The following is a 14,799-nucleotide window of genomic DNA, read 5'->3' as shown; positions in this document are numbered from 1 at the left end:
CCCATAGTGGGCTGGTGCGCCCCCCTTGGGCCCCCCATGCGCCTAGGGTTGGGAACCCTAGGGGAGGGGGCGCCTCCACTTGCCTTGGGGGGCACTCCACCCCCTTGGCCGCCGCCCCCTAGGAGATCCCATCTCCTAGGGCCCACGCAGCCCCTAGGGGGCCTATATAAAGGGGGGGAGGGAGGGAAGCCGCACCCTGAAGCTTTGGCGCCTCCCTCTCCCCTGCTACACCTCTCCCTCTCGCAGAAGCTCGGCGAAGCCCTGCTACGGTGACTGCTGCATCCACCACCACGCTGTCGTGCTGCTGGATGTTCATCAACCTCTCCTTCCCCTTGCTGGATCAAGAAGGAGGAGATGTCACGCTGACCGTACGTGTTTTGAACGCGGAGGTGCCGTCCGTTCGGCGCTAGGATCTCCGGTGATTTGGATCACGACGAGTACGACTCCTTCATCCCCGTTCTTTGAACGCTTCCGCTCGCGATCTACAAAGGTATGTAGATGCATCCGATCACTCGTTGCTAGATGAACTCATAGATGGATCTTGGTGAAATCGTAGGAAATTTTTTGTTTTCTGCAACGTTCCCCAACAGTGGCATCATGAGCTAGGTCTATGCGTAGTTCTCTTTGCACGAGTAGAACAAAATTTGTTGTGGGCGTAGTTCTTGTCAACTTTCTTGCCGCTACTAGTCTTATTTTGCTTCAGCGGTATTGTGGGATGAAGCGACCCGGACCAACCTTACACATACGCTTACGTGAGACCAGTTCCACCGACTTACATGCACTAGTTGCATAAGGTGGCTGGAGGGTGTCTGTCTCTCCCACTTCAGTTGGAGCGGATTCAACAAAAAGGGTCCTTATGAAGGGTAAATAGAAGTTGACAAATCACGTTGTGGCTTTAACGTAGGTAAGAAAACGTTCTTGCTAGAACCTTCTTGCAGCCACGTAAAACTTGCAACAACAATTAGAGGTCGTCTAACTTGTTTTTGCAGCAAGTGTTTTGTGATGTGATATTGCCAAAGTTGTGATGAATGATGAATGATATATGTGATGTATGAGATCATGTTCTTGTAATAGGAATCACGACTTGCATGTCGATGAGTATGACAACCGGCAGGAGCCATAGGAGTTGTCTTTATTTTTTGTATGACCTGCGTGTCATTGAGAAACGCCATGTAAATTACTTTACTTTATTGCTAAACGTGTTAGCCATAGTAGTAGAAGTAATAGTTGGCGAGCAACTTCATGGAGACACGATGATGGAGATCTTGATGATGGAGATCATGGTGTCATGCCGGTGACAAGATGATCATGGAGCCCCAAGATGGAGATCAAAGGAAGCTATATGATACTAGCCATATCATGTCACTATTATTTGATTGCATGTGATGTTTATCATGTTTTTGCATCTTGTTTACTTGGAACGACGGTAGTAAATAAGATGATCCCTCATAATAATTTCAAGAAAATGTTCCCCCTAACTGTGCACCGTTGCGACAGTTCGTTGTTTCGAAGCACCACGTGATGATCGGGTGTGATAGATTCCAACGTTCACATACAACGGGTGTAAGACAGATTTACACATGCAAACACTTAGGTTGACTTGACGAGCCTAGCATGTACAGACATGGCCTCGGAACACAGAAGACCGAAAGGTCGAGCATGAGTCGTATAGAAGATACGATCAACATGAAGATGTTCACCGATGTTGACTAGTCCGTCTTACGTGATGATCGGGCACGGCCTAGTTAACTCGGATCATGTTATACTTAGATGACTGGAGGGATGTCTATCTGAGTGGGAGTTCATTGAATAATTTGATTAGATGAACTTAATTATCATGAACTTAGTCTAAAATCTTTACAACATGTATTATAGACCAAATGGCCAACGTTGTCCTCAACTTCAACGTGTTCCTAGAGAAAACCAAGCTGAAAGACGATGGCAGCAACTATACGGACTGGTTCCGGAACCTGAAGATCATCCTCATAGCTGCCAAGAAAGATTATGTCCTACAAGCACCACTAGGTGAAGCACCTGCTCTCCCTGCAGAACAAGACGTTATGAACGCTTGGTAGACATGTGCTGATGATTACTCCCTCATTCAGTGCGGCATGCTTTACATCCTAGAACCGGGGCTCCAAAAGCGTTTTGAGAGACACGGAGCATATGAGATGTTCGAAGAGCTGAAAATGGTTTTTCAAGCTCATGCCCGGGTCGAGAGATATGAAGTCTCCAACAAGTTCTTCAGCTGTAAGATGGAGGAAAACAGTTCTGTCAGTGAGCACATACTCACTATGTCTGGGTTACATAACCGCTTGACTCAGCTGGGAGTTAATCTCCCGGATGGCGCGGTCATTGACAGAATCCTTCAGTCGCTTCCACCGAGCTACAAGAGCTTTGTGATGAACTTCAATATGCAGGGGATGGAAAAGACCATTCCTGAAGTATTTGCAATGCTGAAATCAGCAGAGGTAGAAGTCAAAAAGGAACATCAAGTGTTCATGGTGAATAAAACCACTAAGTTCAAGAAAGGCAAGGGTAAGAAGAACTTCAAGAAGGACGGCAAGGCAGTTGCCGCGCCCGGTAAGCAAGCTGCCGGGAAGGAGCCAAAGAATGGACCCAAGCCCGAGACTGAGTGTTTTTATTGCAAGGGAAGTGGTCACTGGAAGCGGAACTGCCCCAAATACTTAGCGGACAAGAAGGCCGGCATCACGAAAGGTATATGTGATATACATGTAATTGATGTGTACCTTACCAGTACTCGTAGTAGCTCCTGGGTATTTGATACCGGTGCAGTTGCTCACATTTGTAACTCAAAGCAGGAGCTGCTGAATAAGTGGAGACTGGCGAAGGACGAGGTGACGATGCGCGTCGGGAATGGTTCCAAGGTCGATGTGATCGCCGTCGGCACACTACCTCTACATTTACCTACGGGATTAGTTTTAAACCTCAATAATTGTTATTTAGTGCCAGCTTTGAGCATGAACATTGTATCAGAATCTCGTTTAATTCGAGATGGCTACTCATTTAAATCCAAGAATAATGGTTGTTCTATTTATATGAGAGATATGTATTATGGTCATGCTTCGATGGTGAATGGTTTATTCTTAATGAATCTCGAGCGTAATGCTACACATATTCATAGTGTGAATATCAAAAGATGTAAGGTTGATAATGATAGTCCCACATACTTGTGGCACTGCCGCCTTGGTCACATAGGTGTAAAACGCATGAAGAAGCTCCATGCAGATGGACTTTTAGAGTCTCTTGATTACGAATCATTTGACACGTGCGAACCATGCCTCATGGGTAAAATGACCAAGACTCCGTTCTCAGGAACAATGGAGCGAGCAACCAACTTATTGGAAATCATACATACCGATGTGTGCGGTCCAATGAGCGTTGAGGCTCGCGGTGGCTATCGTTATGTTCTCACCCTCACTGATGACTTGAGTAGATATGGGTATGTCTACTTAATGAAACATAAGTCTGAGACCTTTGAAAAGTTCAAGGAATTTCAGAGTGAGGTTGAGAATCAACGTGACAGGAAAATCAAGTTCTTGCGATCAGATCGTGGGGGAGAATACTTGAGTCACGAATTTGGCACACACTTAAGAAAATGTGGAATAGTTTCACAACTGACGCCGCCTAGAACACCTCAGCGTAATGGTGTGTCCGAACGTCGTAATCGCACTTTATTAGATATGGTGCGATCTATGATGTCTCTTGCCGATTTACCGCTATCATTTTGGGGCTATGCTTTAGAGACTGCCGCATTCACTTTAAATAGGGCACCGTCGAAATCCGTTGAGACGACACCGTATGAATTGTGGTTTGGGAAGAAACCTAAGCTGTCGTTTCTAAAAGTTTGGGGATGCGATGCTTATGTCAAGAAACTTCAACCTGAAAAGCTCGAACCCAAGTCGGAAAAATGCATCTTCATAGGATACCCTAAAGAAACTATTGGGTATACCTTCTACCTCAGATCCGAAGGCAAGATCTTTGTTGCCAAGAATGGATCCTTTCTAGAGAAGGAGTTTCTCTCGAAAGCAGTAAGTGGGAGGAAAGTAGAGCTTGATGAAGTACTGCCTCTTGAAGCAGAGAGTAGCGCAGCTCAGGAAAATGTTCCTGTGGTGCCTACACCAATTAGAGAGGAAGTTAATGATGATGATCAAGATACTTCTGATCAAGCTCCTACTGAACTTCGAAGGTCCACAAGGACACGTTCCGCACCAGAGTGGTACGGCAACCCTGTCTTGGAAATCATGTTGTTAGACAACGGTGAACCTTCGAACTATGAAGAAGCGATGGCGGGCCCGGATTCCGACAAATGGCTGGAAGCCATGAAATCCTAGATAGGATCCATGTATGAAAACGAAGTATGGACTTTGGCTGACTTGCCCGTTGAGCGGCGAGCCATAGAAAATAAATGGATCTTTAAGAAGAAGACAGACGCGGATGGTAATGTGACCATCTATAAAGCTCGGCTTGTCGCTAAGGGTTATCGACAAGTTCAAGGGGTTGACTACGATGAGACTTTCTCACCCGTAGCGAAGCTGAAGTCCGTCCGAATCATGTTAGCAATTGCCGCATTCTATGATTATGAGATATGGCAAATGGACGTCAAAACGGCATTCCTTAATGGTTTCCTTAAGGAAGAATTGTATATGATGCAGCCGGAAGGTTTTATCGATCCTAAGAATGCTGACAAGGTGTGCAAGCTCCAACACTCGATTTATGGGCTGGTGCAAGCATCTCGGAGTTGGAACATTTGCTTTGATGAGATGATCAAAGCGTTTGGGTTTATGCATACTTATGGAGAAGCCTGCGTTTACAAGAAAGTGAGTGGGAGCTCTATAGCATTTCTCATATTATATGTAGATGACATACTTTTGATGGGAAATGATATAGAACTTTTGGACAGCATTAAGGCCTACTTGAATAAAAGTTTTTCAATGAAGGACCTTGGAGAAGTTGCTTATATATTAGGCATCAAGATCTATAGAGATAGATCAAGACGCCTCATAGGTCTTTCACAAAGCACATACCTTGGTAAGATATTGAAGAAGTTCAATATGGATCAGTCTAAGAAGGGGTTCTTGCCTGTGTTGCAAGGTGTGAAATTGAGCTCAGCTCAATGTCCGACCACGGCAGAAGATATAGATGAGATGAGTGTCATCCCCTATGCCTCAGCCGTAGGGTCTATTATGTATGCCATGTTGTGTACCAGGCCTGATGTAAACCTTGCCGTAAGTTTGGTAGGAAGGTACCAAAGTAATCCCGGCAAGGAACACTGGACAGCGGTCAAGAATATCCTGAAGTACCTGAAAAGGACTAAGGACATGTTTCTCGTTTATGGAGGTGACGAAGAGCTCATCGTAAAGGGTTACGTCGATGCTAGCTTCGACACAGATCTGGATGACTCTAAGACACAAACCGGATACGTGTATATGTTGAATGGTGGAGCAGTAAGCTAGTGCAGCTGCAAGCAGAGCGTCGTGGCGGAATCTACATGTGAAGCGGAGTACATGGCAGCCTCGGAGGCAGCGCATGAAGCAATTTGGGTGAAGGAGTTCATCACCGACCTAGGAGTCATAACCAATGCATCAGGGCCGATCAAACTCTTCTGTGACAACACTGGAGCTATTGCACTTGCCAAGGAGCCCAGGTTTCACAAGAAGACCAGGCACATCAAGCGTCGGTTCAACTCCGTTCGTGAAAATGTTCAAGATGGAGACATAGATATTTGTAAAGTACATACGGATCTGAATGTCGCAGATCCGTTGACTAAACCTCTCCCTAGGGCAAAACATGATCAACACCAGAACTCTATGGGTGTTCGATTCATCACAATGTAACTAGATTATTGACTCTAGTGCAAGTGGGAGACTGTTGGAAATATGCCCTAGACGCAATAATAAAAGGATTATTATTATATTTCCTTGTTCATGATAATTGTCTTTTATTCATGCTATAATTGTGTTATCCAGAAATCGTAATACATGTGTGAATGCATAGACACCAACATGTCCCTAGTAAGCCTCTAGTTTACTAGCTCGTTGATCAACATATAGTCATGGTTTCCTGACTATGGACACTGGATGTCATTGATAACAAGATCACATCATTAGGAGAATGATGTGATGGACAAGACCCAATCCTAAACATAGCACAAGATCGTATAGTTCGTTTGCTAGAGTTTTTCCAATGTCAAGTATCTTTTCCTTAGACCATGAGATTGTGTAACTCCCGGATACCGTAGGAGTGCATTGGGTGTACCAAACGTCACAACGTAACTGGGTGACTATAAAGGTATACTACGGGTATCTCCGAAAGTGTCTTTTGGGTTGACATGGATCAAGACTGGGATTTGTCACTCCATATGACGGAGATGTATCTCTGGGCCCACTCGGTAATGCATCATCATAATGAGCTCAAAGTGACCAAGTGTCTGGTCACGGGATCATGCATTATGGTACGAGTAAAGTGACTTGCCGGTAACGAGATTGAACGAGGTATTGGGATACCGACGATCGAATCTCGGGCAAGTAACGTACCGATTGACAAAGGGAATTGTATGAGGGGTTGCTTGAATCCTCGACATCGTGGTTCATCCGATGAGATCATCGAGGAGCATGTGGGAGCTAACATGGGTATCTAGATACCGCTGTTGGTTATTGACCGGAGAGTCGTCTCGGTCATGTCTACATGTCTCCCGAACCCGTAGGGTCTACACACTTAAGGTTCGGTGACGCTAGGGTTGTACAGATATGAGTATGCAGTAACCCAAAAGTTGTTCGGAGTCCCAGATGAGATCCCGGACGTCACGAGGAGTTTCGGCATGGTCCGGAGGTGAAGAATTATATATAGGAAGTGCAGTTTCGGCCATCGGGAGACTTTCGGGGGTCAAGGGTATTGTACCGGGACCACCAGAAGGGTCCCGGGGGTCCCCCGGGTGGGGCCACCCATCTCGGAGGGCCCCATGGGCTGAAGTGGGGAGGGAACCAACCAATAGTGGGCACTCCACCCCCTTGCCTTGCTGGGCACTCCACCCCCTTGGCCGCCGGCCCCCTAGGAGATCCCATCTCCTAGGTCCGGCGCACCCCCTAGGGGGCCTATATAAAGGGGGAGGGAGGGCAGCCGCACCCTAAATCTTTGGCGCCTCCCTCTCCCCTGTTACACCTCTCCCTCTCGCAGAAGCTCGGCGAAGCCCTGCTGCGGTGACTGCTGCATCCACCACCACGCCGTCGTGCTGCTCGATCTTCATCAACCTCTCCTTCCCCTTGCTGGATCAAGAAGGAGGAGACGTCACGCTGACCGTACATGTGTTGAACGCGGAGGTGCCATCCGTTCGGCGCTAGGATCTCCGGTGATTTGGATCACGACGAGTACCACTCCTTCATCCCCGTTCTTTGAACTCTTCCGCTCGCGATCTACAAAGGTATGTAGATGCATCCGATCACTCGTTGCTAGATGAACTCATAGATGGATCTTGGTGAAATCGTAGGAAATTTTTTGTTTTCTGCAACGTTCGCCAACAATCATAAGTAATGTAACAGTATAAAGTATATAGCATATGCCCGTGATCACCTGCCGAAGTGATCACGGCCTAGTGGTATAGCATGGCAGACGGACAAGAGTGTAGGGCCACTGATGATAATCTAGCATCCTATACTAAGCATTTAGGATTGCAGGTAAGGTATCAATAGTTGTAGCAACAATGACAGGCTATGCATCAGAATAGGATTAACGGAAAGCAGTAACATGCTACACTACTCTAATGCAAGCAATATAGAGGAGAGTAGGCGATATCTGGTGATCAAGGGTGGGGGGGCTTGCCTGATTGCTCTGGCAAGAAGGAGGGGTCGTCAACACCATAGTCGTACTGGGTAGCGGCGGCGTCGGTCTCGGTGTCTAGCGAGAAAAGATGGGGAAGAAACAATAAATACAATGCAAACAAATGCATGACGATGCATGACATGACAAAGCGTGATGCTAGGCGCGCCCAATCACGGTAGTAGGTAATACCGGCGAAAGGGGAAAACATCCAGGAAAGTATTCCTGAAGTTTTGCATTTTCGGACAGATCAACCGGAGGGGGAAAGTTGCGTGTTTGCTATGCTAGGGATGTGTGGTGGACGAACGGAGAGTGTATCCGGATTCGTCTCATCGTTCTGGGCAACTTTCATGTAAAAGTATTCCCATCCGAGTTACGGATTATTTTATATTAAAATTTAAAGATTTAAAATGATTTTCTAATTTCAGGATTTAATTTAATTCGAAATTAAATTTGTATTTAAATGCTATGGGTACACAGGAAGTGTACCTAGATTGTGTCTATGGGGCTGATAGGTGGGGCCCTGGTCAAATGTCCAGTCAGCGCTTGACTGGACCGTTGACTGGTCAAAAGGGGCCCATGCAAGCGTAGTAGGATAGGGAGGCCAGGGGCCTCGTCGGGCACGCAAAAGGCATCGGTGGCCATGGCCTGGGAGTACGAGGAGGCAGCGGGGCAGGGTAAGCGCGGCCTGCTGGCCGTGGCCCGACGAGCGGAGCTCGCACACGCGGGATGGGGCCATGGCAAAGCGCGGGCACGACAGTGGGGGGCGGCGCGTTCATGGTGGGGGCAGGGAGGGCGTGTGACCAAGGGGCTCACGGGTGCAATGATGACGACCGCGATGACGAGCAGGGGAAAGGGGAGGACGAACGGGTCCTCACCGGCGTTGGTGAGCAGGGGGGCATCGTGGTGCGTGGAGGAACGTTATCGGGGAGGAGGACGGGGACGACAGGGCGACGACGGAGAGAATGGCGGCATCATGGTCGAGGCGGCGAGGTGCTCCGGTGAGGTGGGCGCGTGGTTCCTGGCTCGCCGGAGCGAGGTGGGACGACGACGTTGCGGCGGGAGGTTGGGGCGACCATGGATGGAGCGCGCAGAGCTTGGGGATGAACGGCGCAGTGCAGGAGAGAGAGAGGAAGGAGGCCAGGAGGGGCGCCGCTGGTCGTCAGAGGCGGGTGACAGGGCGGGAGGCTGGAGGCAGGAGGCGCACGGGGCTGGGCGCTACCCTACACGTGAGTGAGTGTGTGGCGGCGCGTGGGGAGCGAGGGAGGAGAGGAACGGGGTTGGGGTTCTAGGGTTCGGGGGATGGAGAGGTACGCCATATAGGCCAGGGGCGGGGTGGGTCGGCTGGGTCGGCCTCGTTGGTCCGATGGCCAGCTGGGTCGCGGTCCATTAGGGGGGTTCCTTTCTTTTCTTTTGTTTTTACTTTTTATATATTTTACCTTTTCTTTTATAGTTTTGTATCCTATTATTTTAGTTTTAGTAAAATATATACTTAGTATATAAATTAGTATTTCAACTTAGTCCATGCTCAAAAAGTCCAGTCTTCAATAAATTAGTTTGACATTTTATTAATTACAAAAGGTATTTCAATAATAGTTTTTGTTGTTGTTTTATTCATCTCATATTATTTAAACATTTTATAAAGGTGTGGTTTCTCCACCATAATTATCTATGCAATATTTGGTTCACTCCGAACATTTTAATTTTAATATTTGAAAACTTTTATTGTTTGCTTGATTTTGGATTTGAATTAGAATTGGTTTCAAACTAACGTGAGATTAGCAACAGTAATCGAAGTGACCTGGCATCATTAGCAGAGAATTAATGTAGCTTAAATACCCGGGCATCACAATTCTCCTCCACTACAAGAAATCTTCTCCCGAGATTTAAGAGGGGAGGTAAGGGGGAAGGGATTTGGTTGCGAAATTCTAACGAGTCTTCTCGGTCTTAGTTTCTCTTCTCGAAGAGGTCGATCCATTACATTGACGTCTTCATTTCTCTGCTTCGGGTCATTATGGTGAAGTCGTCCTTTTCTTCAGGCACTCCAACATGCTTACGAATAGGTAAGGGGAAGCTCAGCTACGACAGAATGTTTATGAGGGAAACCATCTGGGGTTAACCTATGAATGAGCATACGATTATCTCTCGAGTTGAACATATAAAAATACATCAAGAGTAAGGTACGAAGGTACCATAAGAGTTTCCAAGAGGATAGATGGTTGCTTGAAGTCTGAACCAGAGTGAGACAGGGGTTCAGAGCAACGAGAGTAAGTATTGCGTCTAACACTAGAATAGAGCACTAGGAAGGTGGACCGTGAATTAAATACGAAGCCAAGTGTGGGGAATAAACATTAGAGACAGGTTTGTACAGGAGAGTCAGGTTTCAATCCTGTGGAACTGTGGGTTATGGGCCCACCATGTGGCTTAAAAGTAGGAAGGGCGGAGACATCTTGCGTGATCATGCAAGCAAGGTATGTCAAAGGGTGGCCTGTCGATTATGTTGGCAACAACGTCGGTACCAAGGGCGAGGGACGAAGAGAAGCATTTTCCTGCTTGTTGAACGAGGCGGACCAATAGGCAAGGTTCTCGTCCATCGGTGGCTACCAGAATGTCATCAACAATAGTGACAGGGTCTCGCTGACAGAATTGTACACCGGGCTGTTTACATAAGCAGGAGAACATTACTGCTTAGATCATATAGATCACAAGCAACGTTAAACTAATCAATGGAAAGGAAAATATGACCATCAAATTAAACAGAACAAAGGAAAGGAAATGTGTTTAAACACCTATTTCAAGGTATATCCTTCCCAAGGATAAGTAGAGCATGATATCCATGACATGATATAATGTAGAAAACTCTTTAGGTAGGGGAGACAAATTTCATGACATTACCCAATCAACGGTGTTTGAATAATTGATAAAGGAAATTTAGCATGGTGCTTAAAATGTTCTTATGGATGATTAGAGTACCACAGACATGCTTCGAGATAGCATTGACATGGTCATCAAGTAAGGTTCAGAATTTGGATGCACAAAGGATCCATCGGGATAAACTTATTAAACAAGGCATTCAATTTCCTCATGGAAAAATGGTTAACCTTGTTAAAAAGGAAACTATAACACTTGGTCCTCCGGTCAGGTGTGCATGACATCACCTTACCGGGTCATATGAGGATCAATGTTATAACTCTTGAAAATATGTTCCAACCATCATATTTGACCGAGATTCAGATCTGATTGGTATCAAGATAACTCAGACACGGGATTCCCGAAAGGAAAAGGTGCAACACAAATTGACGAGATGTCATTGTAAGATTCTCGGGAAAAGGACTATGCAAGTGAGTTCCAAAAGAAGGGTTCATCATTAAAACAAGGAGAGGGTGAGGAGGCAGCTGATGAATTTAGCGACAATTCATCGAGATTTCCAAAAGATGGATTTCCACAATTATGTGAACAGGGAGATAACATTTGTCAGATCAAATGATATAATGAGGTATGCTCAAGGAAAACATACCCAATTAGACATTGTTTGAAAGGTGCACCCGTAATATGGGCTTAGGTAGCATGACCGATGTAAGAATGGTGATTCTATAACCAATGGTCTAAGAATGAAATGTCGACCATTAACTTTAAAGCAATATGGTTGCTAGGAGTGTAGAATCCAAGAAGCACCATTCACCTGTTGGTATCCCGGCTAGAATCAACATGGGAACCAAGAAAGAATGGTGATGGCAAGAAGTATCACTATACCAATAATTCTTAAGAGGTGGAGCAATTCTCACGACCTTCTTGACATATAAGATAGTAATACTCCAAGGTAAAGAAGAATAATTGCTGGATAGCAAGGATCTCAATGTATAGCACAAAACAAGAATAAGTTTGTGTTGGACGGAAGTCAATCAAGTGGTCGATGATAACACAGATCATCGAGGGCAAGGATGGTATTTCTCATAATGAACTCAATTGACATCCTGGAAGAGCTCAGAATGCCGATGATGATCACAACACAATTGTTGAGAGATTTCATGAAGATGTAATCGGTCGGCGATGACGTCAAGCCAAAGGAATGATGAAGTGAAAGGTTATTGAACCCAAGGGTATGACACAATCTCAAAACCAAGCTCGTTGTTTAAGGCAAAAAGGTATGATGAGGAAGATCGGCGTAAGCTTAGCTCATCATCGAAAGTTGTGCTCTGGGAATAAGGTCCAGGTAGCACAGTTAAAATCATCACAGTAATGATATAGCCAAATAGGGTAAAAAGGACATGATCGGGTACAAAATCGTAAGCAAAGAAGATTTATAATAGTTGTTGAACCGTAGTGTGGACATGGTTGAGTTATCGATCTTTGAGTGTTTTAATAACTCAGAGCCCGTGAGAAATTGGAATCAATGAGAATGTAGTACTTGATGAAGAAATCATAAGAGGTTATGTAGTACTTGATATTATCGAGGTACCATGGTGTAATACTCGACGAAAGATCAAAGTAAAGGTTGGACTGGTGTATTGATCCACAAAAGACAAGTGCTAAAACTTGCCCGTGAAATGGGGTCAAAGAAGAACATATGGTCGAAACCACGATTGCAAAAGGCCGGATCCTAGATATAAGAACTTATACCAAGGGAAAATTTAATTTAAGGGAAGCTCTAATGATAAGATATACATTGTGTCCATGGGCATGAACACAAAGTTCAAGGTCGACTCCCACTTCTTCAATGCATAACCTTTCATTCACTGCTCTAGATAAAAATGATTTCAGTGTCAAAACCTACCTGGTGAATTAGCAGAGGAGTATGACCCGTGAAAACTTTCGGGTTCACACATATTAAGAAAGACATAGGTTCAACCCGTCAGGGTATCGTGGAAACATATACCACAAGCTTCAATCGTAAATACCACCAGCTCGAAAATAGAGCATGGTTGAGAAAACAGAGGATACAATTTACCAAAAGCATTATGTATCCTAGGAAAGGCTCACAAGGTTATTGAATAAGGAGGACACTGTCAAATAATAATCCAATAAAGGATCTGACGGTCCATAGCGGAGCTGATGTGAGCATCGACACACAGTCAGTTGAAGAAAGGATGCAAGGGCATCAAATTATAGGACACCTGAATGATCCGATGCTTAGATATCAAAGGAATTATGATTTCCAAATAGAAGGATCAGAAGCAGACGCTCTAATCAAGGGTGGATAAGTTCAATAGACCTAAGGGTACAATTGACGGCAAACAGATTGGTCGAGAACAAGCCCTTGTTCAAAAATGACATCTGAGCCAGAAAGACAATTTAAAAGGATCAACTGATGATTGAGTGCATTCGCACTCATGTTAAATCAATAGGATCAAAATGACGGTGACTAAGGATACTAACGAATATTGCCAGACATATGGAAAGCATCCATAATGCAAGCAGACAAGTATTGCAGAGCAATAAGCTACTAAGGGTTTTTGGAGGATCGAATACTATTTCGAAGACCATTGTGAAACACATGAACAACTGGGGAGAAACAAATCCTCGGTGAGTGTGAGGATTAAGTTGTAGGTGTATTCAGGCGACAAGGAACTACAAGGCACTAAGCACAAAGATTTCTTGGAGCAATAGAGAGAAGTTCGAGGTATCTTGTAATAACAAGATCAACTTGTAATAAAAGTAAGAATGACGGGTGTATGTATTTATCCATAGGGATATTTTAGTGGTAGGGAATTACACAAGCAACGGGCACAAAGTCTTGAGAGAACATCGGAGAGTATCTTGGGAATCTTCTGGTGTACCAGGCGATCATCTGGAATGAGGGGCTCTCCGGGAGAAAGTATTATCGAGAACCTAAAGTTAGATTTAGTAAAACCATTAAACCTGAATAGTAGAGAGATCAGAGTCCCAGAGTATAGATCGAGGAGTAAAAGATACTAATACCACCCAATGGCGACGTGGGCCCGTGGGCCGCACAGCCAAGTTAGAAAAACAATTTTCATCGACTAGACTCAACTTCGACCAACGAGTGTGGAAAGGGTATTCCTACAAGCAGTCAGCTCTGATACCAACTTGTGACGCCCCCAATTCGATCGTACACTAATCATACACCAAACGTGTACGATTAAGATCAGGGACTCACGGGAAGATATCACAACACAACTCTAGAAATAAAATAAGTCATACAAGCATCATATTACAAGCCAGGGGACTCGAAGGCTCGAATACAAGAGCTCGATCATAGATGAGTCAGTGGAAGCAAAAATATCGAGTACAGACATAAGTTAAACAAGTTGCAATAAAATGACTAGCACAAACTGGGATATAGATCAAAAGAGGCGCAGGCCTCCTGCCAGGGATCCTCCTAAACTACTCCTGGTCCTCGTCAGCGGGCTGCACGTAGTAGTAGGCACCTCCCGAGTAGTAGTAGTCGTCGTCGACGGTGGCGTCTGGCTCCTGAGCTCCAACGTCTGGTCGCAGCAATCGGGTATAGAAAGGGGGAAAAGAGGGAGCAAAGAAACCGTGAGTACTCATCCAAAGTACTCGCAAGCAAGGAGCAACACTACATATGTATGCATTGGTATCAAATGGAATAAGGATATCATATGTGGACTGAACTGCAGAATGTCGGAATAAGAGGGGGATAGCTAGTCCTATTGAAGACTACACTTCTGGTAACCTCCATCTTGCAGCAGGAGAAGAGAGTAGATGGTAAGTTCACCAAGTAGCATCGCATAGCCTAATCCTAACCAATGATCCTCCCTTCGTCGCCCTATGAGAGAGCGATCACCAGTTGTATCTGGCACTTGGAAGGGTGTGTTTTATTAAGTATCCAGTTCTAGTTGTCATCAGGTCAAGGTACAACTCCAAGTCGTCCTGTTATCGAAGATCACGGCTATTCGAATAGATTAACTTCCCTGCAGGGGTGCACCACATAACCGAACACGCTCAATCCCATTTGGCCGGACACAATTTCCTGGGTCATGC

Source organism: Triticum aestivum, chromosome 5A (genome assembly GCF_018294505.1).
Source record: "Triticum aestivum cultivar Chinese Spring chromosome 5A, IWGSC CS RefSeq v2.1, whole genome shotgun sequence".
Taxonomy (NCBI): Eukaryota; Viridiplantae; Streptophyta; class Magnoliopsida; order Poales; family Poaceae; genus Triticum; species Triticum aestivum.
The sequence above is the reverse complement of the archived record's forward strand: the minus strand, read 5'-3'. Positions refer to the sequence as shown.